The sequence below is a fragment of the Phocoena phocoena genome, chromosome 9 (genome assembly GCF_963924675.1).
Source record: "Phocoena phocoena chromosome 9, mPhoPho1.1, whole genome shotgun sequence".
Taxonomy (NCBI): domain Eukaryota; kingdom Metazoa; phylum Chordata; class Mammalia; order Artiodactyla; family Phocoenidae; genus Phocoena; species Phocoena phocoena.
Genome location: NC_089227.1, coordinates 21,005,649 through 21,033,322, shown reverse-complemented (window position 1 = coordinate 21,033,322; position 27,674 = coordinate 21,005,649). Strand labels below are relative to the sequence as shown.

Here is a 27,674-nt window from a genome sequence, read left to right as displayed (position 1 = left end):
ATCTAGTCCAGTGACCATGGTTTAAAGAGGTATAGATTTTTGTTTCTGACAAAAGAAAGGTATTTGCTTGTCACATAATTTAGTCTGCATTCCACAGAGGTGAGGGGACCTGAATCAGTTCGCTAGAGTCATTAGCTAAAAAGCTTAAAAACCAAAAAAAACCCCCAAAACTGGAGGACTCTTTGTGGTCTCAGTTCAGCTCCACCAACATCTATCAGGCACCTTGCTCAGTGCTAGGGAGATAAAGATTAATGAGTCTCTCCCTATGTGCATTCCCAAGCAAGGAGGGGTGACAGGGAGGGAATGAGGTAATGGGACAAGCATGAACAGTATTGGCAAAGGAGTGATAACAGCCCAAGGGACACAGCACCCTAAATCTGCTGAGCAGGGTTGTAGAAGATTCTACTCTACCTAAGAGGTGACATTTTAGCTGGGCCTTGAGTGACAAGTGTGATTTCACCCATGTGGACAAGAGGTAAGGCAGCTACCACACAGACTAAGTAGGAGAAGGGGAGAGATGGGATGAAAGAACATTAAAGTGGGGCTCCACAAAAAGGACCTTCTCTGCCAAGCAAAGGAATTCGGATTTTATATAATCTGATGTCACCAAAAAATTAAGTGGAAGGGTGAAAATACCTGTATTTGGAATTATGCCTCAGTAGTATTTAAATGGCTTTTATAGGAAACTGGGGGCAGTTAAAATGTAATTGGAAAAGCTGAAGCAAATGATGTGAGGACCAGAATTAGGGAAGTGGTGGTGGAAATTGCAAGTTGGGAATGGACTGTAGAGATATTTCAGACATTTCATTGATGGAAATAACCTAACTTCGTGAATAACGAATATAAGGGAAAGGGTCAGGGAACCGGATGTGGCCAGAGTTGGGTGGCAGACGATGTCACATGGGCCAAGGGGCAAGTTTAGGAGTGAAGATATCGAGGTTAGCTTCGGACTTGTGGAGTTTCTGTTGCCCGGAGGACACTTAACGGGAAGCAGCCCACGAACGGGGAACTTGGATCAGATGCTCAAGGGCCGGAGCATTTTGGAAGTCCTGGAGTCCTGCAGTGGGATGAGCTCTCCCCGAGAGACCCCGCTGCGTATAGAGAGGAGAATCCACAGGACACGGTCACATCTGAGTGGCAAGTAAGAGAAGGCGGTGAAGATGACCAGGAGAGGGCAGTCCAAGAGGCAGGAACCTCTTCCCGAAGAGAAGAGTCAGGGAAGCCAGGGTGAGGGTTCAGGGAAACTACCGGGAGAAAGGCCTCTGCCCTGAAATGGACTGGGAAGGCTTTTAGGAAAGGCGGGGGAGGGCGGGGCCTAGAAGCACCCTTGCCTGCAGGGTTTAACACAATGCAGGTGCATGGCCCTCAGTTAAGGATGACATTGTGAGGATTATTGGTGGGTGGGAAATGGCCTTCAGCTGCTCCTCTGCGGGACCTCACCGTAGGCCTTCCCCGCTGGCTGCTCCACGTTCTGGGCCACACTGGGAATCCACCCAATGAGACCACAGATAATTGGAGCTCCTGCTTAGATCCAGTCCTGGGGTTAAGGCCTGGCTTTTCTGGTCTGATTTTTCAGAGGGCAGGGGTAGGTAGGGTATAAAGATGAATAAGACACCATTTCTACCCTAAAGGAACTCTGTATGTAGGGAATGTTTAAGGAAAACAGGGTGCTCATTGTTTACAAAAAATACTCCTTAGGGACTTCCCCGGCGGTGCAGTGTTTAAGACTCCGCAGTCCCACTGCAGTGGGCACAGGTTCAATCCCTGGTTGGGGAAGTAAGGTCCCACATGCTGTGCAGTGCGGCCAAAAAAAAAAAAGACCTATTAAAAAAAAATACTCTTTAATCACACTCTTGTTGAAACCATTCTCAAATATACTGTGTGTTACATCCCTGGATTGAGGTACAAAGTATCCTGAAAACGGTCATGCTCTATTTAATTTCCCTTTTCCCCTGACACATTTGCCCTTTGAAATCTGGATTCCATCATCAAGACTGTAGTGAAAAGTGTCCCCTCAGCGATCACCAGTCTCACCATAGTAACAAAATCCAGTGACTGATTCCAACCCTTCGTCCCCTTGGGACTCCCAGTAAGCTAACACTATTGGTCAGTGTGTTAGCTGGATTTTTTTCTCTTTCCTCTCTGATTGCTCCCCTGGGGTCTCCTTCAACTCTCTTCTCGCGCACTGACACCCCTCCCCCAACCTGTCCCTCAGGACCTCATCTGCTCTCATGGTTCCGCCTGTCACCACCATGCAGATGACTCTGATGTCTGTTTTGCTATTTCTGATTTCATTCCCAAGACTTCCAGCTGCCCTCTCGACATTGCTATCCAGATGCTCCACATCTGTGTATCCAAAATTGTATTCATGATCTTTCCTCCTAAACTACTCCTCCTCTTGAATCACCTGTTAATTAAGAAACCATCAACCCTCATTGTTGCCCAGCTCAAAACCATCCGAAGTGCCTTCCCACTCATATATATACAGCCGGTTCCCAAGTTTGAGTGATTTTACTTCTCTCATTTCTCACTAGGGCCCTCTCCTCCTTTCCTCTTGTCATTCTACTCCCATTCAGGCCCACTCCACTGGGTGAAATAACCTCTACCTGTTTTCCCTACTGCTATGGTCCATCTTCCCTGCTCACTGATGCCAGAGGAGTTGATTGTCCTAAAGGACTGCCCCACTCAGAGACCTTTCAGACACACACACACACACACACACAGCCTTAAATGAGTCCTCAGAGCATCCCTGATTTGGCCCCATCCAAATCAGTCTCATCTCTCCTCTCCCACGGTATCGTATACGTATCTGTGCTGCAGCGCTCCCAGAACACTTGGCATTGTCCTGTATTTCCACCTTCATGATTGGGCTCGTGCTGGTCCCTTGGCTTGGAAAACCCTTTCCCCAAATCACGTCCTCCTTCAAAAACCAGGTTGAAGGCTGCCTTCTCCACGAATCCTCGCCCAAATCCACCCTCAGAAGTAATCTCTCAGTCCTCTGAAGTCCCATAGCCCTTCACGTGCCGGGGACCAGCCCCAGCAGAACAGGTTTCTCCCGAAGGGGAGACGGAGTTGGCGTGGACAGAACGCAAGACACCTCAGAGGATGCGAGGATCTGCCAATTTATTGTTACAATTCTGAAGCTTTTTATACTGTGAGGCAATCTCACTTTCAATCTTAATATTCTAGTTCTCATACCAAAGCCACAAAATAAAGGTACACAACAGTAAAACCAAAGGTCATTTACATCAAAAGATTATATCAGCAGGTTAGGCAGGTTTTATGATCAGGTAATCCTCTTATCTCCTGTGGTCTCTTTCATCCCCTGTGGTTAGGTATATCTTGGTCACATCTAGGTCTGGAATTCTGTTTGCGGTTTCTTCACCTTTCTTAAAAGCAGATGTTCTTGTATTTGCACATTCTATTCAATCAGGCCATTAATCAAGGTACAAACTTAAGCACATTCTTCTCTTAACAATTACAAACCCAAAACTTAAGTACATTCTTCTCTTAACAATTACAAACCCAAAACTTAAGCATATTCTTCTCTTAACAATTACAAACCCAAAACTTAAGTACATTCTTCTCTTAACAATTACAAACCAAAAACTCAAGCATATTCTTCTCTTAACAATTACAAACCCAAAACTTAAGTATATTCTTCTCTTAACAATTACAAACCCAAAACTTAAGCATATTCTTCTCTTAACAATTACAAACCCATACAGTAATAAAAATTCTCTCCCACAGGCTTTACACGTTCACCGTTATCCTTCAGACATCGCACATTTTTCCTTATAATTATTTGGGAGGCTTTGGGGGTGGACATTCTACCTTAAACCTATTAGCAAATTCCTTTGCAAAATACTTACAATATATAATTTGTCCTTTATAAGCATTTCTGCACAAAGAGCAATGTAACTTGTATAAGCTTGCCATGTAGCCTACTTCATCCAGCTTTGAATACACCCAACGTAGCATAAATCCTCCTCGCCACCTTACCCAAATATTTCCCAGCATATCTACTACTCCCCAGGGGGGCCATAGTTCATCTAGCTTTTCTTCTAACGTAAGCTCTTGCCATACAAATGCTCCTGTTGTGTTTCCCTGCACCCAATGTTTTGGCCTGGGAGTGGGGATTTCGGGTGTAGTCATTGGGGGAGCCGGAGTCTTTTTTGGTTTTACTTTAAGTTGGGGTTTTTCCTTAAACCCTCCGTCGGCACTGGGGATATTTCCTAACATTAATAGTAATCCTATAAAAATCACTTTAAGCAAAACCAGGGGAAAACAAGGGGAACCACACAGAGGAGAGCTTTGCTTCTCCATATTTGTACCTGATAGTACCAGCTTTGCTAGGCACTATGGGTCTCGTCCGTGCTGAGACTCAAAGGCACTTCTTATGCGGCTCCCGACATTCACGCATCTCCCCTCTCCCCTGTCACTCTCTTTTGCAACCTGGTTATCCACGTCCCCGGAGTCTTTCCCCTTTATGGAGTTCAGATGCTGGTTATTACCCTGGGTTCTTAAAACAGTGCTTTGCAGAGAGAGTGAACAAGTAAATGCATGAATTCATAAACGTCTTGCAGTATCATTAGGTCATCGTTCTGATAGCGAATTTCGGATAGATTGCCTATCTCTACGTCACTTAGTTGTTCTGGGGCTTTATCTTCCACTGTCATCTCATTTTGTGTCTAAATTTCTATTTGTGTTTTTATGCATGTGGGAGGTTACTTGTGTTTCTGGAGAAGTGGCTCTCTCTAGGGGGTGTCCTATGTGTCCCAGCAGTTCAGTCCCCTCTTGTCACTCAAGGGCCAGGGACCAGTTGGTCCCTGTGTTTGCAGACTCAAATTCCACAGGCTGCCAGATCGCTCTTTTCTGGCTTCTGCTATCTACCCCCTGGTGGGAGAAGCTGGTCTAGAGGCTTGTGAAGGCTTCCTGGTGGGAGGGGCCAGTGCCTGCCCTCTGGTGGGCAGGGCCTTATCAAGGGGCGTGTCTAGCCACAGGCTTGGCTGTGGGCCGGGAAGTCTTTAAGGAGCCTGTCTGTTGATGGGTGAGGCTGTATTCCCACCCTGCTGGCTGTCTGGCCTGAGGCGTGCCAGCGCTGGAGCCTACAGGCTGTTCGGTGGAGCCAGGTCTCGGTGCTAATTACCCAAGCTGGATGTCCGCCTCCAAAGAGTCCAAGAAGAGGAATGCTCCCTGATATTTCCTCCACCAGCTTTTATGAGCCCAGAGAGAGCCACAGCCACACCCCCGTCTAACCCGGAGACCCTCCAAGACCAGCAGGTAGGTTTGGCCCAGGCTCTGGTGTACACGAGACCTTGTGTGCGCACTCCAAGAGTGGAGTCTCTTCTTCCCCCAGGTCTGTGGGGCTCCTGCACTCAAGCCCCACTGGCCTTCAAAGCCAAATGCTCTGGGGGTTCCTCCTGCCGAGGCCAGACCCCCAGGCTGGGGAGCCTGACATGGGGCTCAGAGCTCTCTCTCCTGTAGGAGAGCTTCTGCGATATAATTGTTCTCCAGTTTGTGCGTCGCCCACCCGGGGGGTGGGTATGGGATTTGATTATATCGCGAGTGCGCCCCTCCTACTGTGTCTCATTGGGTTTCTTCTTTATGTCTTTGGATGTAGAATATCTTTTTTGGTAGATTCCAGTCTGTTTTATGGATGGTTCTTCAGCGGTTAGTTGTTATTTTGGTGTGCTCGTGAGAGGAGGTGAGCAAATTTCTACATAGGCTTTTGTTGAGATAAAAGGCATACGAGGATGGCCCAAATTTCCACTGACCATCTGAGCCTAAATCAGAAGTAGATGTTTGTTTGTATTTTCATAAATTCCTGCCTATTTGCTTATTTTCTTGTATTGCTTTCTGTTAAGAGTTGAATGGAGGAAAACTGGCAAGTCCAGTGTTCCAGGTAATGATTTCTGGTTAATCTAAGTTTTATTGTTTCTGTAAGGCGTTTTCTCTCAAAAAAGGTAGCCGTGACCTAGGTCAATCTAGCTACTCATTAGAATCACCTGGGGAAGTTGCAGGTAAAAAATACCCGTAGAGGCTCCTCCCCAAGCCAATTAAACCAGAATGGTGCCAGGAGTGATTGGAGGTATGATGTTTTTTTTAAAAAACGTGCCGCAGGTGAGTGTACTGAGCAGCCTGAGTTGACAATCACCAGTCGCTCAGATAAGGAGGGAAATCATACAGGGAGGCTATTACGGTAACTTAGGAAATTTAGGGATGGGGCAATGAGGTGCTGAAAACAGCGGAAGTGAGATACAGGAGAAGTGACAATAGCAAGAGTCTTGAAAGAAGAATCATTAAGGCTTGGTGACTGATGATGTGAAGGGAATAAGAATTAGGGAGAACTCAAAAATTATCCCCAGGTAAGACCCCAAGTATTTGGGATGGCACAGCCATTGTCAGGAAAAAGAAATGGGAAAATTCAGAAATGATGCTGTTGACAAGGCGGGTGACCTTTCAAGAATTTCTTCTCAGGGCCTCGATTTTCTCATCTGTACAAATGATAGGGTTTGGTTATATGGTAGCTCAGTTCCTTTCAAGTACTCGTATTGAAAGTAATGTGAGTGAACTAATCTGGGGTAAAAATCCATGTGGAATTTTCAGATGTGTGTGGACATTTAAATAGTGATTCACAACAAGGAGTTCTGCATCAGAGCCGTGCATCTTCAGCAGACGGGGTCTCCAGGGAAGAGCACAGAAAATTAGGGGTGAAGGAAAGGTCAGGAAAGCAGAGTGAGAATATAGAATTTGCCTTGTTGCCTGCTCCAGGCTCTGTGTCACTTCCCTGCTTACCCTGTGACAGGTGAGCAGTGACACAGTGGCTGCTGTCCCTCATCCCAACTTTATGGACCCAATCATTTTTCATATGACTACTTGGAGTTGCTGTCACATACTGGGTTTTCCTAGAGAAAGGTTGTCTCTTATTAACATAGTGCCTTCAAAAAATGAACGGAGTCATTTTGTAATTCATTATGAAAATTCACTTATAGAAAATAAGCAGGAATTCTTAATAGCTCTTTTTATATTCAAGATGTCTTTTTTTCGTATAGAATGCCACGAGGGAGAAAAATTATCTTTTCCAAGTGAAATACATCTATTCGGTTGGCCTTTTCCCATTATTTCTATCAATAGCTTATTACCTCTGGGCATACAGCAATCAATATCTTTAGCTTGTTTTCAAAGTGAAATGAGGCAATGGCCATGAAAAAAAACAAAAACCAAAAAAACCCACCAAAAATCTCACTGCTTACTCTGCATGGAAGTGAAATGTTGATTGCCTTTCAGATGTCAAATATGGTGAAACCAAATCCCAGTCTTTCGATACTCAAAGCCCTGGGGCACATAGAAACTGTATCTAGAAACCCCGGTTGTGCTATGATTGGACCACAAAGATATGCAAATGGCCAACAAGCATATGATGAGCTGCTCAACAGCACTAATGATCAGGAAAATGCAAATCAAAACCATAATGAAATATCATCTCACACCTGTTTGATGGCCACTATTAAAAAAAACCCCAGAAAATAATAAGTGTTGACAAGGATGTAGAGAAATTACAACAATTGTGCACTGATGATGGGAATGTAAAGTGGTGCAGCCACTATGGAAAATTATATGGAGATTCCTCCAGAAATTCAAAATAGAACTACCATATGATCCAGCAATCCTACTTCTGGGTATATATCCAAAAGAACTGAAAACAGGATCTTGAAGAGATACTTGCACATTCATGTTCAGTGTAGCATTATTCACAATTGCCAAAAGAGGTGGAAGCAACGTAAATGTCCATGATTGGATGAATGGATAAAGAAGTGGAATATCATTCAGTCTTAACAAAGAAAGAAATCCTGACACATGCTACAATGTGAATGAACCTTGAGGACATTATGCTAAGTGAAACAAGCCAATCACATAAACACAACTGCATGATTCCATTTATATGAGGTACTAAATTAGTCAAGTCTTAGAATGTAGAATGGTGGTTGCCAGGGGTTGGGAGTAGTGAGGGGGTGTTGTTCAACAGGCACAGGGTTTCAGTTTTGCAAGATGAAAAATGTTCTAGAGGACTGTTATGCGTACGTAACACTACTGTGGGGTGCCCTTAAAATGAATAAGAGGGTCAATTTTATGTGTTTTTAAAAAAAAAAGACAGTGCCACACTGGGCTCTTATGAGAACCAGCATCTCTAAGGCTTAGTAGTTCAAAACACAGAGGACTTACCCTCTTCTGAGCTTTATTTTGTAAAGTGCGCTGAAGTGTGATTCCTTCAGGGAAATTAGATGAGGAGCCCCGAGTTTCTTAAAGGAGCCATCAGTTGGAGGGAGGTGCTCGTTATAGTAAGATTGGTATTAGTTATCAGTTCTCCCTCTACAGAGTTTTCTGTTTTGCTTCTCTTGTTTCTCCTGTTAAGATTCTTGCCTTTGGTTGATTTTGGAACCGGGTGGCCTTGGAGTTCCACTGGGGCAGTAAGGAAGTAGGACTGCAAGTGTAGAAAAGGAAATTCCAGAGTCTGGTGATGTTTCAGTGATTGTTTAAATATTTCCATTCCTTTGTATCCCACCTCTTTTCACGAAGGCATCTTTCAGGCAGTAGCTCAGGTTCAGTGGCGAAGGGGAATATCAATTGTCCTGCCAGCCAGGCTACGGAAGCAGACAGATGTTAATAGAACACAATCCTCATTCCCCACCGGTAAGCTCACTGACCAGGGGAAAGCGTTCCCATCCGTCAGGAGCCTCAGGTGTCAGGAGCCTCAGGTGGTGGCAGCAGCCCTCACCACGTTGACAGGTGATATAAGTGGAAACGCGTTGCCAGGTTATTTAAGTCATTGCACAATGGGCCACGAGGAGCATGGCGTCCTTTGTGCCTTTCTTTGACCTTGTTTATGAAAGATTTTGTGAGGTTATTATCTGTTTCATCAGTTAGCAAGCCCAGAGCCCTGTGCTGGCCCCTGAGAGAACTGTTCGCCTCCTGAGGACAAGAGCCACAACCACTAGCTCAGCGAGGCCACGCTTCACACCCAGTGGTGCCTTGTGCAGCACTGTTTGAATGAATGAATGAGTGACTAGAAAGGACATATAGCAGTCAGGCCCTGCCCTCCGAGAGGTTATGGTCTACTAGGAAAAAAGACAAAACAGGCACTCCTAGGACTGAAGGAACTTAAAAATAAGAAGGATGTAGTACACACACACACTGAGATCAGAAGGATGCCTGCCAGAGTAAGCTGAGCGGGTGGGAGACTTTTTAGAGAAAGAATTCCGGGCTTCCCTGGTGGTGTAGTGGTTGAGAGTCCGCCTGCCGAGGCAGGGGACACGGGTTCGTGCCCCGGTCCGGGAAGATCCCACATGCCGCGGAGCGGCTGGGACCGTGAGCCATGGCCACTGAGCCTGTGCGTCTGGAGCCTGTGCTCCGCAACAAGAGAGGCCACGACAGTGAGAGGCCCCCGCACCGCGATGAAGAGCGGCCCCCGCTCGCGGCAACTAGAGAAAGCCCTCACACAGAAACGAAGACCCAACACAGCAAAAATAAATTAATTAATTAATAAACTCCTACCCCCAACATTAAAAAAAAAATTCCTACCCTTCCAGTCCAGCATTGCACTATGGAAATTAACTTATTTTCACTAACTGCAGCATTTTTTGCCTATGTTTATACTAAACTGCTCCATTTAAATATATATATCATGTAAAAAAATACATAGATTTAAGAGAAGGTGCAAAATAAACTCAACTCATAAAAGATAGTATCGGATCCAGCTGATTCTGAGGCAGATCTCTCAGGAGGACAAACGTGCTTGAGAACTCAAAAAGCTAGAACTAAGCCTTTAATACCTCACAGCAACTGGAAGTTCAGTTTGGCCCGCTGAACAGAATGCAGCAAAATCCAGTCACCTCTGTTTCCTAGCAAAGAGTAAACAGTTTTCAGCGGAAATGTTTTTCTCACTTTCTCACTTCTCAACACCCTTCTCCTCCATCTGATCTGTCCTCAATCCACCTTCCCCAGAAAATGGATGCTTCCACTTTGAAGCAAGGAAAGGACAGGGTGTGCGGGAAGAGACCCAACTTCTGCTCAGGCCAGAGACCCGAGAGGAAAAAATACAGGGAAGTGTCAATTATATTTTTCCAAATTCCTGGTTAATAGTTTCCTCCTGAGGGAAAGCATTTAGAGGCCTTAGCCTCACTTCTCCATCTCCAATTAGAACATATTCCTATGGCAGGTACCTGGCCTGTCTGTCCTCCCAGGTCCTCACTCCCTTTCGGGGCCAATCTGACCAGGAAAGGGAGAGGAGGGACCGAGACAGGACCCTCACCTGGTAACCTACTGGGTCAGGGGTGCCACACCCCTGGGGCTCCCTCTCTATCAGGTCTGTTCACCAAGTGTTCCGGGGGACCTACGTGAAAGGCTGATGTTCTGAAATGAACTCTTAAGACAGAAATTAAGAAAGGATGTATCAAATCTCAATTGTGAAAATGTTCCTACTGTCATTCTGTGGCTGCATTCGTGCTCCAGTGATGCCCCAGAGGGCATCATTTTCTGACATAACTTTCACTGATTTTAACACAATAATACATATTAGCTATAGACTATCTCAAAAGCAGAAACAATTGAAAGAAGGAAAAACTTCTTCCTCTTTTGAAAATGTAACCATTTTGTTTTGAAGCCTGCTTGATTCATTTGCCAGTCTGTCTACCTGTCCACAATAGTAAATATCCTTCTACACATCATTTTTCACAGCCGCCTAGCACTTTGTTGTAGAGGCTTAGCATTCAACCAATCTTCTGTTTGGACTTCTCTTGTTTTTCTTGTTTTTCCACTATTGTGGAAAATACCGAAAAAATACCTTTGTAGCTATATCTTCCCATATATCTTTGATTATTTCCTCGGGATAACTCTGAAAAGCAAAACTATTGGGTCAGAGTATCTGCATTCTCACGGGAGCATAGATGAGGTCGGGGAATCATATGGACCCAGTTTGGGGAGCTACTCCTGGCTGATGGAGTAACCTTTATATTAAAGTATCTTTTCCAATAGCCAAGCATTTTATGAGCTCTGGCAGAAGCCGTGTGATGGAATAAAAAGTGCCTGGAGCTGAGAATCAGTGCTGGGCAGGAAGGCCGGGCTGCCCCACACACCCCGCAAAACCCCTCAGGCCCTGGCCTGGCTCTCCGGGGCTCCCACACCTCGTTGCTAACATGGTGACATGGCTGAACTACAGGTTCTCTGACCACTCCTCCGGCTGGAGCACAAGAGGATTCCATTCAAAATTGGATACAATTGCATAGTATTTGTGTGTACATACAGTTTGTTTTACTATTATTGTCCCTCTGTTTTGTTTAGTTTGTTTTTAAGCAGCACTGACAATACTTCTCAGAGAAGCGGAGGGCTGTATGCAATCTCATAACACACTTCCTCGACAGTTTAAAAAATTGTAGGCCTTTTTGGATACCTCAGAAGTTGCCTGTGTATGTGTATTGTATTTCTTTGGGGAAGAGCAATTAGTCAAGGGGAGGCCCAAGCCCAGGACACCACTGACATTATGGCTTTTTTCCAAAGTGTTCTGGGCGATAAGAGCTTTTCAGGCACTTGGAGAATGAGTGTTGGGCAGGCTTCATTTGCCAGTGGCAGACCTGACCTATAGCACTGGGCCTGTAGCACGCTGGACAGTGACAGAACCAGAGCAGGCTGATGTCCCAGGTAGGGATTGGCCATCACCAAGGATGCGGTTGTTTCTGACTTCAGAGGTATCTATCACCCGGCAAAGCAGTATTTTGAGGCGCATTCCTGTTGACTTGAGTGTGGAAATGCTTCCATTTGGGGAACCAGCTGAGTTGGTAATTTTTTTTTTGCGGTACGCGGGCCTCTCACTGTTGTGACCTCTCCCGTTGCGGAGCACAGGCTCCGGACGCGCAGGCTCAGCGGCCATGGCTCACGGGCCCAGCCGCTCCGCGGCACGTGGGATCTTCCCGGACCGGGGCACGAACCCGTGTCCCCTGCATCGGCAGGAGGACTCTCAACCACTGCGCCACCAGGGAAGCCCCTGAGTTGGTAATATTTGAGGGAACCAGTGGAGCCCAGGGTAACTAGTTATCACTCTTCCTGGTAACTATGCCTTCGCCTCTAAATATGTGCTGTTTTATTAAGAATGTTTTTATGAGATGATGTTTTCAAATAGGCCTCTGAGAATCCCTTAAATTAGATGAAGACAGATCAGACCTCCGGGAGAATCATCTCCACTTTGTAGCTCAGAAATGTAAGACACGAGGAATTCTGACCACACTAACCTACAAAGCTAATGTAGAAACGAACGTTTCCATTTCCTTGCCTTCTCCTCGCTCACTCAGTAATATTCCCAGCTTTACAGCAGCAGCGGATGGAAAACCCTGCTGTGTCACTTAGGTGCCAACCAAAGCAGACGTCCCTGGCACATCCAGAAAGAGCTGTCTTGTCTTTGTGCGAGCACCTTGACTGAGCTGAGAAGATTCATTCACGTTCAGTCGTCACTTAAATAACCACCCTCTTGCTTTTAGCAAGACTGGCTTAATTAGAAGAGCCTGTGGTGTGGAAAAGAGACTAAATGAATCAGAATACTGGTCAATAACATTGGTCTAAAACCATCAGGCAATTTAAATACAAGATCCCTAAGGTCCCGATAGGTTCATAGCTAAGGGTAAAAACCATTCAAGGACAAAATTGAGTATGAAAATGTTATTATACAAACACAGCTGTAGCACTTAATAGATATGAAATAGCTAGCAAAGAGAGTTAAGGCAACTTAAGATGAGAAACGTAAAATTTGGACAACCTCTACCTGGTGATTTAAGAAATTTCTCTATTGTAAAAGATTTATTGGCCTTTTACATGGGTATCAGACAGCCTTCATTATCAGTCCCAATTTGTAAAATGGTATTCAAAGAGAAAAATACTGGCATATTTCAGAGGTGAAAAGACCATAAGGTCTTAGAGCTACTGTATCATTGCCAAGAGCACAAGTGTGTGGAAAATTACAGATATAAATTCTGAAGTACATCCATGTTCAGTGAGACCCTGAATACTTGGAGTTCTCATTTTCCCCTCTGAACTGAAGAAGAAAACATTGAGCCATCCCTGCCACGTTTTCAAAGAAGAATTGCAGTGATAGTTTTGCTCCGCCAGCTATATTGATAGAGGATGTCATTGGGCACAGTCTGGCAAGCAGCATCCTTGGAATTAATGGGTTTTGTTTATCACGTTCAGATAGATCCGCAGCCCACCTGCCTCCACGATCGGGGTGGAGAGGAGGCGTTAAAGGCTGTTGGGGGCTCGACTGCCAGCCACTAAAACATCATGGAGTCGCGATTCTGTCTGCAACCATTTGTTACGGGCTAGAGGCGATTACAGGAGTAGGGACAGAGCCCCCGCCATGATTTATGGTGGAAGGACAGCTCAGAGAGGAATTCGGTCAAGCAGCATGGAAGGGCTGAGCTGCAAAACGGGTGTCAGCCAAGGTGGGAGCACTAAGTGAAATTTCTAGAAGGAAAAAACTTCAGCCACGGGCCTTAGCCCTACATGGCCTGAGCCAAAGATAAATGTAAGCTCCTCTCCTTTCTCATCTTCGCACTGTTTGCGGTTTGCACTGACCATTCCAGGGAGAAGCACTTCACTGATGAGACGGGTGACGTTGGGAGGGATCATGAGATCGATGTGATTATGAGATTCCGTTGCGTCTTTTATTCCACAGTGTCTCTTTCTCATCATGTCTCGTCCTTTAAATAAAGGCAGCACATCATAAGTTTGAGGGGCAGAAGACAGAATGAATTAAAAATTGATTTTGAAGCCATTTAAAAAAATTTCCCAGCTTCTTTTATGTCCCCTGGAAATTCCTCAGAATGGCTTTTAGCTAAGAATAGAAATCGATGAAACTATTTACGTTTGCAACCCATCCTTGGGTGAATGGAGAACGCACGACAAACCACTCCCCCAACCCAAAATTCGCGTGAAATGAAAATCCAGTTTACATAAATATGAGGGTAGAGAGGAGAGGTATCATAGGAAGTAAAAAACTGGAGAGAACTTCAAATTTTTAAGTGTTTTTTTTTTCTGAGTAGTAAGAAATAGTGCTCAGATAATACACGTTTATATGTTATCCAAAGTGTCTCTAATATATTTTAGTAATCAAAGAACAAAGAGGAAGAAGAGAGAGTGACTCCTTCAGGGTCACTGATTCATTTCCTCTTGGTAATCATATGTAGATGTATGCGTGGGTGAGATGAAGTATATGCACAGGGACTTTTAGGCATCTCCTGGGAGGGTCACTGTTCTCCACCGAGACTTTCTTCCTGAAATACTATCCCTATAAAAAGCAAAGCAGTACCCCAACTTAATATGTTCTGCGTATAGGAGACGTGCCAGTGAGGACCTAATAATATTCACATGGTTACCCATTTAATTTCAGAGCCTTCATTCCAAAATGTCACATGGGCAAGACTTTCTCTTGAACTGATTCATTCCCAAGTTAAAGTTTTTGGTGCAAGACACTTACCTTAGCACTGAGAGGAACAGAAAGATGAATGAACCACACATGTTACCTAGTAGGCATGACCCAAACAAGTCTATCAGTAAGTAAATATCAGCCAACAGGTGCTCAGAAGAGATGAGCAAAGTGCATCTTTCTCTGTGAGGTTATCAAAGAAGACTTCAAGAAGGTGGTGGCATTTGAGCTGAGCCTTGAGCGATAGGCTGACTTTTAGGAGGCCGAGAGGGAGTGGGGCAATCCAGTCATAAGCAAAATCAATTGAAGTGAGGACTTGAGAGTTAAGGCAGGAAGAGCAATTTGACTGGAGCGTAAGGTGCATGTCAGAGACACAGTGGGAGGGAGGGAAGGCCTACCGTTTAGGCTCAGGCCATGCCACGGAGGCCAGAAAACGGAGACGATCAGAGCAGTGGGAGAGCAAAAAAGAGGCTGGAGGTGACGGCAGCAATGGCAACGTGACAACCACCGCAGCGTTGTAGATGAGCAGAAACAAGGGCCTCAACTGGGGCGGGAGTGGAAAGGCAGGCAGAGACACAAGGAACTGCTGGGAACCTTATTAAGGGAAGGCGAGGGAGGACAACCCTGAGGCTTGGCTCCTGAGTGACTGACGGGCAGAGGAGAGAAGTGGGGGAGTCAAGATGGCAGCAGCTCATCATTAGAGAATCCAGGAAGGCTCAGCGGGCTCCTGAAAGGCGACATGCTGCCGTGGAGGGTCTAGGCTGGCACAATTACAGGCTCACCAGGAGATAATCTCGTTCATTTTCTTCTCCTCAGGCAGTTCCATGCCAGAGCCTGCCTGGACAGCTGAGCTAGACAGACATCTAGGAAAGAAGATTCTTCTCCCTCCAACCCCATTTTAAGAGTTTTCACTGGAGGATGTATTTATGGATAATCTAAATCATCCTGCCTCAATCTCTTTTACCTTCCTATTAAGACGATACACACAGAGCACGTAACACCCACCCTCATCCCTTGGTTCTTTGTAAAAAGTGCCCAGTCTCTGACTAGTCAGTATTGTAATTCTACATCCTGTCCATGGGGGTTTGGTCTATGTATTATATAAGGATGGATAGGCAGTTAGCTAGCTATTTAGCGGGTGATGCAAAATGTCCTTAAACTGCTTTACATTAACAGCTAATATATTTAATATTTAATGTTATAAACCAGCATGCGATACGTGACATAAATCTTTCAGTCCATATACATTTTCATCTGGGAAGAACGTTTGATTAGCGTATTTATGATACCATCTCAAGACTTAGTATGGCTTAATTCTGTTAATAACAATTAATTTAAAAATCTTTGTCTCTTTTAATTATAGTTTTTGATTTAGTTCTTTCCTGCTCGGCAGGTAAGGGTTGCTGCAGCTGGCATGCAGGTGGCCCCTAGCTAGCTTTGTTCTTTTTAGATCTATCATAAGTTATTCGGTAAAGGAAGTTGATTAAAAGCAGCAGCTCCCTATGTGGCCCCATGACTTGACTGTAGCTCAGCTTGTCAGAGCTCTGGGCAGATATTTAGGTTTTAGCTTATTCTCTTCCACGGTCATGATCTTTAGCCCACAGAAGCCATGTTGAAGGCAATGCAAACGGAGTGGTTAACAGCCTCACCTGTGGATGACCCAGGTCATCTCATCAGCATCTTCACTGGGCCTGATACTGAAGACATTCCTACTTCTGGCCCTTCTTGGCCCCAGGGAATGTGGTGCTAAGTTCCTAGCTCCTCAGTTTCTCCACTGTGGACTCATCACCCGGGCTCTGTAGATACAAGGCTGCCAGGTCCAGGACACCAGGGACCATCTGGTTTTTGACCTTGATGTTCATGGGAAGGATGCAAAGCTGCTGAGTGTTTAGTAGAGCCAATATCATAAGACATATATTAGAACTCGGTATGGGAGGGCTGCTGGCAGGGAAGACCTAAGGAATAGGGAATGGAGGAGAGGTCACATCTTCCATCTAGATGCTAAGTTCCATGGGATAAGGCTGCAAGCACCCTGCATATCCCTATAGAGGTTTGCTCCTTGCCTGAAAGCAAACCACCAAGGAGAAGACAGGATGTCTATCTGTTCACCAACAACCGAGCACTGCCAGACCTTGGGGGCTAATAAGGGAGTTGCCATAGTCACCAAACGTTTTCAATTACAGGAAAAGCCAGCTTGTTTCAGAGTTAAGCTAGAATGCATCGATTACAGAAAAACTGTATATTGATCTAGCCCTGGTTCCAACTAGGAAAATTTTTAAGCCAAAAGGAAAAAAAGAGAAAGAAAGAAAAAAGTGCAGTAGACAAGGGTGAACTAGCTATGCAGCTGCGAAGAAAGCAACTCAGTTTTTCCCTCATGCTGTTTCATGTATTAAAGTTAGCATAACATGATGGAGAGACAAGCACGTGATGCTACTACAGCTTTTTTCTTTGAAAGAAGAAACCTCAAGTCAGTCTTAAGGGAAGTTGGTCAAAGAAATGGTAAAGCAGGAAGGTCAAGTTATCTTGAAAAGTAAAATCGTTTCTAGTTCATCTAGGCTTATTAATTTTAAAATTAAAGCACTTTCACTCCATCCATACTCTTTACTAAGAGACTTGAACATAGCCGTAAATGAAGTGGGCTCTGATTAAATGAATCTTCCCTCTCAGATGAAGGCTTAACCCATGGATATACATAACCATAAAATTGTTGACTGGAACTGAAAAGGCTCATGAAAATGTCCTCATTATTCAGGTACTTTCCCTCAAAAATAAATTTCTAAGGCATTTTTCCATGTCTTTCCTACCGGTCAGTATATAACTCTATTAATGGGCTTAACAAATTGCAGCGTACTTCTTTCTTTAGGGGTCCTTCTCCCTTCATTAGAATGTGAGCTCCACAGGGTCGGAATGAACACGGCTTAAATTCATTTTCATATTCCCAATGGTGAGCACATTGCTCTGGCTTAGGGGTATGAATAGGCCACCCTGTGTAGTAGAATGAATGGTTGAATGAATCAAGAAATGAAAGCATAGCAGACCCCCAACCAAAGGTCCTTACCTGGCTGTTGCTGTCCCGCATACCTAGGTCTCCACCACTTAGAGACATCCTCAAGCTTGTGAGGGAGACTTCGCAAATGAAATCTCTTGAGTCTTAAGTTTCCATCCACATTTGACCTTTATCCCCACTTGTAGCCAGCAATGGCACTGAGGTCTTTTGAATGTCAGATTGACTTTGCCATTGATTCTCGGACTCCATCTCTCGGAGGGAACCTCTATTTGCCAAATACTACCCCCCAAATGGTATGCTAGCTCCACAAGGGCACTGACGTTGTACTGTTGACCAGTGTGTTCTAGTGCTACCATCTAATAGTCACTCTAAAGACATCTGTCAAATGAGAAATTAATTAGAGATTTCTCAGTCTGTTGGCGTCCAACCAGTCCTCTATACTGCTGTGGAAAAAAAAAAAAAAGGAAGACGGGAATCAAAAGGTATACTAGAGCTCTGCATTAAGATTGAGTGGTTTTCTACTGTTCAGCAAAAGGTGGAGCTGGAGTCTGAGGAGACGCTAATGCCACTGCGGGCAACTCTTTCACCGTGTCATTCTGTCCCTGGAAAGGCAGTGACAGCAGCCAGTTTGTCTTTCTCATGGCAACGTTTCGAGAGGAAGAAAAAGTCTCTACTCTCGTGCTACACACATACACACACACCCTATCCACACACACAGACACACAACACACACACAGACACCGTATGCACAGAGACACGCACATAGACACGCATACACCTCTTACTTAAAGCAGCAATGTTTCCATTTAGAAATAGTTGTTGTCAGTCTTAGTTACTAAGAGAAAGAATGCCCTGGGAGCTCTGGATCCTGAAAAGGGAACATTAATAGTGCTGTAAATTTCAGGAGGAGGAATATTATCTTAATGAATGTTTCTCATAAAATAATGGAATAAAGATGACCTCCTCATAGTAGAACTACAAGTTATGACACAAATTACCCTTTTTTTGCCCATTTACCTTTAATTAAGCTGCCCCTGGAAGATGAAAGAGTAAACAGAATGAACTTGAAAGAGAGAAGATTTATACCTGAGTAATTGGCTTGATCCATTCATTGTTATTTTTCTTTTTGCATTTGCTTTAGGTTAGAGTTTGGCAAAAATCAAACTTAGTAAAAGTAATAGTTATACCAAACGTGCATCACTTCTCAGTTCGTAAGTCTTTGAGACTGAAACTTACGCCTCTTAAGGTTTACAATTATTTCCTCTCAGTAAAATGAGGATGCCTGTGTCCTAGGGAAGGGCGTTGCCAAAAAATAAAGTGCAAGACTGATTAGCCCTTACTCTTTCCTAAAACAGCAGTGTGACAAGTTGACCGTGAAGACACTGGCCACACATCAGTTAAAACGTCTTTGACTCGCTTCATTCAAGCTTAGATGCTAAAAAGGAAGAAAGGGCTAACAGTCCATCCTCTAGGGCTCTCTGAATCCAGAACCCTAATCCAGGTTGCTGGTTATTTCAAGTGGATATAAATGGAGATTTGGACCAATCCTTTCCACCCCCAGAGGTCAAGAGAGCATCTGTACTTCTAAAACAAAGTATTCTGAAACTTAAGTTCCCAGCGCAACTTTCTCTTTAAGAGAAGGCTGATACGAAGCTCCAGAGTACAAACTCTCCACACAGATGTGTCCCATCTCAGACTGAACCCGCCACACACACAAACAGTAGGGTCCATCCACCTCACCTAGGGATATCCAAAGCCTTTTAGAGCAATGTCAGTGACTAAAATGTAGCCCCCAAATTTTACTGTTTTCAAAAGTTCTTGTCACGTAGAACAGGTAAGAAAAATAATATATTCCACTCTATATAGTGTCGTTATTTCATACAAGGCAACTTTAAGGAGTTCAAGAACTTTAAGAAGGAAAGCACTTAACATTTAATAGTTACGAAAATTGAGGCCCAGAGAGGTTTGCCCGAGGTCACACAGCTAGTCAGCAATGGACAATGTACTTGGACCCATCTTCTGACTTCAGAGCGTAGTGTTCTTTTCACTGAGTTGTGTGTGCCCTCCTGGCCTCATTCAAAGGCTTTATGCAGCTTTTTTAAGGGGATGCTGGTATATTCCTGCATATCGTCTACATTGATGTATTGATGGAGTCCTGGGTCTTGAGGGTCTGGAAGTTGTAAGCTGCATTTTGCAGCTCCAGGGATCACCAGCTATAATACTCTGGATATGGATAAAGCTGACTCATTCAGAGTAACTCCAGGAGATTCAGTCCAGTCAGGCCTTCAGAGAGTCTCCAAGGGACAAGGTCTTTGTGGTCAACCAATAATAACAACAGCATTTAATTCACTTTGCATTTACTTCATATCGACTATGTGTCTGGCATTCTACGGGTGCCATGGTTGAGCTCTCTCAGACTTCATAACAGCTCTGGGGTTGGGTACCACAGCTTCTCTCACTTTACTAAGAAGAAAGACAAGGCTGGAGAGTGCTGGTTAGCCTTGATCAGGGAGGGTGACCAGAGACTGGATCCAGAGCAATTTGACTCTGCAGCCCAGACTTCTAAAGCCTGCATTACAACAGCCCCGTGGAGTTCATGCCTTCTTGATCAGCTGTAACCCACCGGAGACTCGTGAAATTCAACTAGACTCCAGGCCATTATAGAGAATACCATCTGAAAAAGCAGCAGCCAGCCCGCATTGGCTCAGGGCCTACAACATGCGCCGAACAGGAAAGGGCTGCCATTTTATTAGCCCAGTGAAACTCTCCTCTTGTTACTCTTTGGGTCATTTATCAAAGCATGTAAATGTAGCCAAAGAACATACTCCTCGACCACTGGGAACCTGAACAAAGGCCCCATGACCCTGACGTTTTGGGGTCGAGAGCAAGGCAGCAGGTGTTCGCCCTGCCTGCAGGCTGGAATCGCCTGCCACGCTTTACAAAGAACCCACCTCTGAGTCTCATCGCCAGAGTCCGGGGCTTGGTCCCCGGTGTGTCTGCGGGGGAGAGACCCACTGCTCTACCTGGAGCGCAGGCGGAGGAGCCTCCCCTCATTCCCAGTGTGGGGCCCGCCATCTGAACCCGGGTGCGTGACCTTGCCAACGCAGGGGAAGTTGAGCAAGGCGTAGCGTGAGGCGCCCCTCTTCCCGCCTCAGGACTGAGCCGGGCGGGGTCCGTGATCGCTGCGAGGAGGAACAGGCCACCAGGGGGCGCCCATCCTCCGGTCCGCGGCTGGGCGCCAAGCTCGCCTTTCTGCTCATTCCTGCGCGGTGGTCTGGGGAGAGAGTGGGAAAGACCTAGAATTGTGCTCTAACCCCTTCCTGCTTGCAAGGTGACCCAAAGGAAGTCGCTTACCCTCCGGCACTTTCCCCTTTGGAAAATATATACAAAATTAACTGCCACCCAACAAGCCCCGGACGGGTGCCCCAAGAGCACCAGTGGGAGATGTCTCGGGAATACGCTGGCAAAAGCAGCCCATTGGCACGGATTATTATCATTACGAATAATGACTTACCTGCTGAGGTCTAGTGTCTATATTAGAACGGCAGCATGTGTGCTGGGAGCTGTACTCTAAATGACTCTGCCCACACGTTAATGTAAGGATTAATCTCCCAACCTGCAGAACGGTATTAGCAGGTCACTATGAGGTCCATCTCTCAAAACTGCAGACTTAGAAAGCAAACCTCAGGTGACAGCTACGCGGTCGGGTCCCCTCCACCGAGGGTAAGGCCGAAGAATTAGCAGAGTCGTAATTACTCATCCGCCAGGGTCTACAGACTTCAAGGCTGAGCCGGAATGCAGGAAGCCTATTGCCCCGTAAGAACACACTCCATTTTTCAAGCAATTTCTCCAGTTCATTTGTTTCAAGCCCCTTTGAATTCCTCTGGCATAATCACCCTACCCTTTGTCAACACAAAGTGATTGTTTAAACGACTCAATCAGATCATGCCCTGGGCGACTATTTCCGATTATTATGATTTACTGCCTGTTTAGCACCAACGTGCCTGGCACCTTCAACAGAAGGGGTAGCTTCGAAAATGATTTCTCTTTCTGCTCCGGAGGCCCACAGAATAAAAATAGCCTGCTCAGAGTAAAGGAAACATTATCCTCCCTGATGAGGGTCAGTGACTAAGGACGTCTTGGGAAGGAGGTTTAATTTCCCAGATGAAGTAGAACAAGACTTTCTCACAGCCATCCATCCTCCTATTGATCTAGGGCACAGAGTAAATTGATTAGAGAGAGAGGAGAATATTCCCGGTTTTTCACCAGGCCGGGAAGAGATTTGTTGTGGAAGTCACTTAGTCCCATTGAAGGTAGGAATCCGGTATTGTTAGTCTGAATTCCCAGCGTGGCCCCATGCTGGCACCTTTGGGCACTAAACAAATGCTTATTTAATTGATTGATTCAAGTGTGAGAGGTCAGACCACTTATAATTCCCATCACTAATCACATCTACAATTTAGGGAATGGAAGTTTTTTGTAACAGCTCTTCAGGGAAGAGCCTGTCATCGTTTTAATTCTTCCCTCAGGTGGTTGCCAGAAAAAGACAGGAGCCAGGTACTGAGTGGTGGTTTCTGAATGGCTGAGGATCTCAGGAATGTGTTGACTAGATAAACAGGCTCCAAGTTCTTAATAACAAGAGCCAGCTAACTTACTGACTTTTTAAGAAGTCCTGTTAGTGAATATTAAGCATCAAATCATTTGTAAAAATTAAAAAGCACTATCTAGCAACACATCCCTCAGATACCCTCTCTCCAGTCATCCCTGAGGTAGACAAGGAACGGTTACTGTCCTGTCCTGAATGAAACACTGAATGGTTTCCCTGGTGTTCACTATGCCAGTAACGCGGCATGACTTATGCTTGGTTAAAACACCACTAACTTAACCAGCAGTCTCTCGAGCATTCAGAGACAAAAGTCAACCTGGGAGGCATAGAAATTCTTACTCTTTCTGGAACTATCATTCACTTGAGCACGCTGGTCACCACTGTTATTTCTCATCTCAACTTCAGGAAAGTGCCCCCTGCAGTTCACAAAATGATCTCACCGACTAAATTGTGAATGTTCTGGAGCACCGTTTCTCAAACTGGGGAGCTCGTTAAAATGCACGTTCTGATTCCTCAGGCCTGGGGTTGACGCCTGAGATGCTGTGTTTTAATGGGCTCGCAGGTGACGCCAGTACTGCTGGTCCATAGAACAATTTGAGCAGCAAGGTTTTAGCAATTCATACAAATTTTTTTCCTACAAATTGTACATAGTGTGTAATATCATTACATTTTTTTTTCATTTAGGAGGACAGTACTACAATAGAATGTAACTAAGTTGTATGACATCAAGTGATGTCACCTATACAGACATAGATACATATACATATACATTTATTTCAGGTATACCAGGTCTTGCCACATTTCTCTAAATTATGATGGTTGGCTGCGGTTCCACTTTCAAGAGAAGGGAATGAGTGATCTCCAACTGATACTCATCCTTCATTCAATTGCTATTTATTGAACACTTAGTATGTGCCCAGCACTGTGTTAGAAACTGAAGTTACAACAGCGGACAAGACAGGTCACTGTCTCCGTCTAATAGGATTTGTATTCGAGGAAGAGAGATACAGAGATTGAGGTAACTGTTGTGAAAGAAGCAAAGGAGCTGAAATAGAAAATGACCACTTTGGACAAGGTGGTGAGAGAGGCCCGTCTGAGGAGGTGACACTGAAGTTGAAGGGTCTGCTCATGTGAAGCGACCCGGGGCCGAGTGTTTAGGCTGCAGCTGTGCTCACAGCCCAGGCAGCAGCTCCTCCTTGGCAGCAAGTGTGTATTGAACAGAAGGGGGCTGCTGCACAAGCTTGATCCTCAGTCTGCATCCGAGTCTGCCTCGCTGCCAGCAATTCACCACCGACCCCTCTGCGCTCAGCTGCCCACATCCTTTCCCGAGCCGGCCTCCGGCTCCCCTGCCCGTCTGCAGCCCATCCAGCCGCAGCACTAGCGCTCTCTGCAGGGGTTGCTGACACAGGAGGAGTTTTCTGCTTGTGCACAGACCCACAGAAATCTGAGGCCCTGATAAACCATCATCCGCAGTGATAGTCAAATAGCGTTTCTAGTATTTCCTTTCAGTTTAATTTTATTTCGGAAGAAGTGACTCCAGCAAAGAGCCTTGTTTTTTGCTCAAGTGAAATTAAACCTGCTGGAAGTCGGCCATTATGAGACCAAAATGCTGCAGAAATTGATACTCACTGGTTTGTTTCTAGGAAAAACAGGGACTTCGTTTGCAGAAGGAAAAAATTCATAAGCAGTCTTTTTCAGAACCCAGTCAGAACTCTCCTGCTTAAGGTAAGGCAAACTCACTGCCTGGATGAATGCCTCCTGGGCTCTGGTTCCTTCTCAGGTGGACTATCCAGGAGGAGGATCTACCAGGATCTGTATTTGTTCATCCGGCTCCGGGGCTATAGCTCTACTCCCAGCACCTTCTGTAGGAGACAAGTGATAAAACTCACCTCTCCTTTTTGCTCCTCATGGGAACTTTAAATAAAAGTAACAAAAAGGGGCTTCCCTGGTGGCGCAGTGGTTGAGAGTCCGCCTGCCGATGCAGGGGACACGGGTTCGTGCCCCGGTCCGGGAAGATCCCACATGCTGTGGAGCAGCCGGGCCCGTGAGCCATGGCCGCTGAGCCTGGGCGTCTGGAGCCTGTGCCCCGCAACGGTAGAGGCCACACAGTGAGAGGCCCGTGTACCGCAAAAAAAAAAAAAAAAAAAAAAAAGTAACAAAAAGGCTAAAAGGGTGGAAGGGGATAATCCCTGGACAGGCCAGTTAGCCTCTCTGAGCCTCAGTTTCCTCATCTGCATAATGGAGATAATGCCAGTATCTACATCAGAGGTTTTCTGTGAAATTTGAATGACAGAATGCACACACAACATTTAGCACAATAGTAAGTGCCCAGCGAATGTTAGCTGTTTTTTATCGTTGTCATTATTATTTACATGTGCTTACTATGTGCCCAAAAGTGGGATAGATGCTCATTTAGCTTTTACAAAAGTTTCGGTAATTTTAATTTTCATAACAGATATCTGAGGTAGTTATTATATCACGTAGGCTCAGAGAAGTTGAGTGCTTTGCCCAGAGCCACAGATCTGGTCAATAGTAAAGCTAGGATTTAACTCTCTACACTGCCTCGACTCTAGATCTCTTTTGCACCTCCAGTGTTCATGAATACTGACATGACAAAGGCAGGCTCAAACCCTCCAGTGGTTCTCCGACACCTGCAGAATGGACTCCACAGTCCTTCACACGCCAACAAATGAAGAAGCCTGCCATCGCCTCTTCTCCTATCACCCTACTCCTCACGTCCTGGGACAGTCTATTTGGAGTCCCCTCACATACCCCGGGCACATAGCACAGAACTTGAACAAATGAATGAGTGTGTGGAAGTATGAATGCAGGGAAGTCAAGATTATGTGGCTAACCCTGGAAAACAATGAAAAGTTGAGTTTGGGGGTGTATGAAAGGGAGAGATGCATTTTTTTCGTTTTTCCAAGGTAAGCAGAAGAGAAGCAACCACTTGAGAGAGAAAGGCTAGTTATTGAGGAAATAGGGGATGACGTTGCTGCTAATAATAAAACTATAATCAATCTAGTTTTCACTTGAAAACCATTTTGTCAGGGAGGCCTCCCTGAATCCCTGAATGAGGTTAGCTCTCCATTAAATGCTTCTGTAGCATCCTTTACTGTTTTAAACTTTTCTTTTGATGATACATCACATCTGAAACCACTCATTCTATATCTGCCTCATATAACAAGCTCTTCAAGGGCAAGGACATCATCCTTGTTCATGCTGAATTCACAGCAATTAACACGGTGCCTGGCACAGAGCAGATGTTCAATAAATTTTTTTAAAGTCAATTTATTTATTTTTGGCTGCGTTGGGTCTTCGTTGCTGCGCGTGGGCTTCCTCTAGTTGCAGCGAGCGGGGGCTACTCTTCATTGCGGTGCGCGGGCTTCTCATTGCACTGGCTTCTCTTGTTGCGGAGCATGGGCTCTAGACGTGCAGGCTTCGGTAGTTGTGGCACGCGGGCTCAGTAGTTGTGGTGCACAGACTCAGTAGTTGTGGCGCACCGGCTCAGTAGTTGTGGCACACAGGCTTAGTTGCTCCGCAGCATGTGGGACCTTCCCGGACTAGGGCTCAAACCCGTGTTCCCTGCATTGGCAGACGGATTCTTAACCATCCTAAGGGCAGTAGTGCTTCTGCTTGCCAATACCAATAAGATAAAAAGAAATTTCATTTCTTGATAAAGGAAATCTAAAACATGATACTCAGACTGAAGCAACACACATTTAACATGTTTTAGTTCAAGCATCAGTGAGTTAACTCACCTGTTAGATAAAGAGGAAGGATCACCCTTATTACTCTCCTGCTTAAAACCCTTCCCACTGTCTTTAGGATGAAGTTCTCACTCCTTAGCTGGTACCTGGGGTTCCCAGGTACCCAACCTGCTTTTCCAGCCCCCTCTTCTATCACTAGCCCAGGTACCCCTTACCATTCCCACAACCCACTGAGCCCTTGCTGAGCCCACCTTGAATACTCTTTCCTACTTTCTGCATCCAGTGAACTCCTATTTTCCCTTCAAACTCACACTAAAACCAAAACCTCCCCCAAGTCCGAAATACAGAACAATCTGTTCTCTCCGTACCCACTTCACAGCACTCTGTACTTGCCCCTCAAAGTCTAGAAATCTGAAGTAGTACACTGTGAGCTCCGTGAAGGCACTAATTGTGTCTCGTTCATCTTTACGTCTCTGGTGCCTAGCACATGCCTGCGTAAAGCTCAGCACGTTTTCCCACGAATAAATATAAAAGAAAACCTTGGGTCCTCCTTGGCTATTCTCTTTCCCTCACACCCAATATCCAGCCCATCCGTAGGTCCAATCTAATCTGTCTTCAGAATCGATCCAGAAATCAGCCCCTTCTCCCCAGTTCCATCACCACCCCCTAGTCCAAGCCACACCATCTGTTGCCTGAGAACCAGAGTAGCCTCCTGACTGTTTTTCTTGATTCCACCTGCAGTGCATTCTACACATAGCAGCCACATTGGCCTTTTAAAATGTCATTCCCCTGCTTGAGACCATCCAGTGGTCTCTGTCACACTTAGAATAAAATTCGGTTTCCTCACTGAAGCCCTGTTTGACCCACACCTCCCCTCTTGCATCTCCCAACCCTGTTCCCCACATGCTTCCAATATGCCAAGCCCTCTCTCTGTTCTTGTTCCTTTTTTGCCCACATGACTTCTACTCAGCGTCCGAGTCCCTGCTCAGCGTCACCTCATCACAGAAGCCTTCTCTGACCACCTTATCTCAAATAGAACCCAAATTTCTCTCCATCTCCTTGCCTTACCTTACTTTTCTGAATTGTACTGATTCATATCATATTTGTTACCGTTACCTATTTGTATATTGATTTTCTGTCTCTTCCACTCTGAAAGTAAGGTCCAGGACACAGGAATATTGCTTTCTTCACAGGTGTATTTTCAGTGCATAGATCTGTGTAACATAAATAGTAGGTGCTCAATAAACATTTGTTCAGTGAAAAGTTTTCCCCAGGTTTCTGCTGAAGATGGCAGTAGGGCAGGTCTGGTGCTTGATGGCTGAGGCCATCTCCTGGGCTACCAGGCACCCATCATGGCCAAGCAGGTGGTACTCTGGGCGGGAAGGTAGTAGTCACATGCTGAGTGGGCATGAACATCCTTAATGGCTATTTCTCAGGAAAAAGTTAAAGTACCTGGCCTTCCTCTGCAAGCACGTGACCAACTGGTCACCTGGCCCCTACCTTGTCCGGCCACAGTCGCATCCCGTGGCAGATGGAGGAGGCATGCCGCCCACGAGACCAAGCAAAGCCAGGCGGCCCTGGCTGCTTGTGGTGTTGGATGGGATCCCGCGACCCGTGACAAGAAAAAGCAGACGGTTGTTCCTGCTGCCCTCGCGGCTGTGTCTGGAGGCTTCGTGAAAGTGTGTCCACCTGGGGTACCAGGATCAGGAGGTTGGCTGGAGTACGGAGGTGACAGTCACCCTGGAGAAGAAGAGGAAGAAAGCCAAGATTCTTTACTGGAAGCAAGAACAGCTCATGAGGCTACAGAAACAGGCCAAAAAGAATGTGGAGAAAACCAGCCGATCGACAGAGATCCTCAAGACCCAGGGACTCCTGGTCTGA

At 45.5% G+C, this 27,674-nt stretch overlaps 1 protein-coding gene and 1 pseudogene across 2 annotated transcripts in view; both read left to right on the top strand.

The window, feature by feature from the left end:
* Positions 1-27,674, top strand: part of MAGI2 (membrane associated guanylate kinase, WW and PDZ domain containing 2) — a 1,334,711-nt gene that overhangs the window by 1,284,576 nt on the left and 22,461 nt on the right. The gene's annotated exons all lie outside the window — the stretch shown is intronic.
* On the top strand, positions 894-27,674 carry LOC136128474 (large ribosomal subunit protein uL13-like; annotated as a pseudogene).